Genomic DNA, 2,852 nt, shown 5'->3' with positions numbered 1-2,852 from the left:
TCCGCCCCGTCGGTGAGTGGGGCCTGGAAGCCGGCTGCAGCGGTGCAGCAGCGGCCCCTAGCGGTTACGGGCGACCTTGGCTTTGGCGCCGAGACCTCGCGGGTGGGAAAAGCCCCGGGTTTCAGCCGCGCCCCGCGCTTGGCACTTACCACTTCCCTGACGCATCTCCCACAGTCAGGAACAGTGCGGAGAGCAGAAGGGGTGAGATGTGGAGGGCTGGGGGCTTTCCGAGGTTTTCTGAATCCCGGGGCTGGCCCCCGCTCAACTGTAACCAGCACTGTAATTGTGGTGAATCCGTTTAATTTTCTCAGGTCTCACTTTCGTCCCTGCAAAATAAGGTTGCAACTGCCAAGACCTAGCAGCAGTCCTCAGGTCTCCAGTGGCCTGGCCGCCCTGTTCTCTCCCCAGGCTTACGGCAGGGCAAGGAGGCTTGGAGCAGCGGCGCCCATCTTCCACTTCCACTCTTCCTGAGGGCCTCACGCTGGCCTCAAAGGTTAACCATTGTGCACCCCACAACCTCCTCTCTTTAGGTCTTCCCCCATCTCCTATCTTCCCTATCTCCTTCGGAATGCAGCTCAGGCCATCCCCTGGGTCTCTCCCTACTGTCTTGGGAACTCTTCCTCCTAGACTCCCCCATTCCCTCCCTGCTCCCAGAATCACATCAAGGTGATAGAAGGATGATATACGAATTCCAAATAATCCGAATACTGTAAAGGAAATATAATTGCTAGTTGCTAGCAACTAAACAAGATACAGCGAGTTCATGTTTGCCAAAATCAAAGAATGAATTTAGGAACAATGGAGGTTAAGAGCAGAAAATATTTATTGAGGGAAAGAGAGGTTCTGTCTAAGACAGAAGGGGTCCTGAGTGGGTTGCTGAGGGCCTCGACTTCTCAAGGGATTTTTATAAGGCAAGGCCATAAGGTGAAATGGGTTCAAGGTGGGGAAAACTATAATCAGCTAATTAGACGACAGTTGCTTAGATAACGTTGATCCAATGGGAAATCACAAAGTGTGTATGAGGTGGGACAGACTTATGGTCAATCAATAAGATTACGAGAATGATTGCTTAGGTAATATTGATTAAATGGGAACCAAATGAGGGAAGCAAGTCACATAGCAAGTGTTTATGGACCCCACGGAAACGTTTCCTGAAAAGGGAGGTTTTGGTCTCCCACCCAAGGTGATCAGATGACTTTTTAGAATATCATTGCTGTTCTTCCTTAGGGAAAGTATATAGATGTAGTCATTCTATCTAGCTTTTATCTTTTTTTTTTTTTTATGTGTCCTAAACATGAAACAGCTGTGGCCACCAACCGGGCATCAAGCTAGGATGAACAAAGGACTGTCGGCTACTCTGCCCCTGACTGATACAAGAATAACACCACCCATGAGGTGTCTCTTTGCCCATTGCCAGGGGGGTTAGCTTTTATCTTAAGATCGGGCCTTTAAGGAATAAGCTTTGACCCACAGTTGTCTTCTGCACTGACCTCTCAAGGGCCCTGCCCTGTCTGACTGCCTATGCTATTTCTAAATAACTTAGTTACCTGTGATAATGGGATTTTACCTTCTGTCTCCTGCACTGGCAGCTGCCTCACCCTACTGGATCACCCCAAATGAGCATGCTACTCTATCATTAAACAAGCCCACATGGCTTCCTTGGTATGCTGGGTGCTGAGTCTCCCCTGCCACTTCCCTGACAGGTCCCATTCCCAGCCCACCCTCCTGCCCCTGAGGACACACAGAAACCCTCTGTGCTTTGGAAGGACAATGAGAAGAGAGGCCCAGGACAGGACCTCACCCATATGGGCACCCTTTCCTGGGTGTGAGCTGTGAAATTCTGGGGGCTCTTGGATCCTAAGTATATCTTCCAGTTCCGTGGGGACATCTGTACATACAGTACGGCCTCTGTTGCTCAGACCACTCACTCCTGCTCCAGCCAACAGGTTACTCACTGGACTTCCCATCACAGTCCCCTCTAACAGTGGCCAGAGGGGCATCAAATTACATTATGGCTCCAGTCACTTGCTTGTGGCAAAACCTCCCCCGCCCTGCAACTTTCCCGCTCTGCTTTAAGCCTGAAATAAAATCCCTTCATGGAGCCTGGAATTAGCCTGGCCTACAGATGTCACAGATGCTAGGTAAAAGAGGTCTGTTAGCCTCGGGACCTTTGCATCACTCTGATCCATGTGCTGTTCCTCCTCCTTCTCCCTACCAGCTTTCCTCCCATCTCTGCAGTGTGTCATTCCCTAGCCCAGTCTGAGCCTCATGGCTGGCTAACACCTGATGGGCTGTTTCTGTTATGACACAGCTGGTATGGACAATTGCCCTTTTTTTCTTTTCTCTTTCTTTCTTTCTTTCTTTTTTTTTTTTTTTTTTTTTTTTTGTACTGAGGGTTGAGCCCAGGACATGACCGTCACATTGAGTTATATCTTCAGCCCTTCTTTAATTTTTTATTTTGGGACTGAGTCTCACTAAGTTACTAAATTGCTCCGGGAGGGGTCAAACTTGAGCTCCTCCTGCCTCAGCCTCCCACAGTACTGAGATTTACAAGCATGCACCACCAAGCTGGGCATGCACAGTCCCCTTGTCCCGGTCCTCCCAAGGCACAGTACTGCATTTTACATTTCCCTCTGGTTGAATGCAGGCAGTTGTCCTCATTCATCTTTTGCCCACCTTGCCAGGAAAGGACTTGGCCTCTTATTTGTATGGCCTTGTCCTGGATCCAGGCTGGGTCTTAAACAGGATCTAGATTTGGAAACGAGGGCTAGATTTAGAAAATTCTCCCTGGTGAGCATTTGATCTCCTGTGTACCCCTATGTAGTTGAATGATTCAGGACAGAGAGATCTGT

General features: G+C 49.3%; 1 non-coding gene across 1 annotated transcript; it reads right to left on the bottom strand.

The window, feature by feature from the left end:
- Positions 1–1,279: 1,279 nt before the first annotated feature.
- On the bottom strand, positions 1,280–1,422 carry LOC111755189 (small nucleolar RNA SNORA48). The gene has a single exon (XR_002789770.2). It is a non-coding gene; the product is annotated as a small nucleolar RNA SNORA48 (small nucleolar RNA).
- Positions 1,423–2,852: the final 1,430 nt, after the last annotated feature.

Source organism: Cavia porcellus, unplaced genomic scaffold (assembly GCF_034190915.1).
Source record: "Cavia porcellus strain 051 isolate PalLab524CR breed Dunkin Hartley unplaced genomic scaffold, mCavPor4.1 scaffold_19, whole genome shotgun sequence".
Lineage (NCBI taxonomy): Eukaryota > Metazoa > Chordata > Mammalia > Rodentia > Caviidae > Cavia > Cavia porcellus.
Note: the sequence above shows the minus strand (reverse complement) of the source record. Positions and strands in the feature narration are given on the sequence as shown.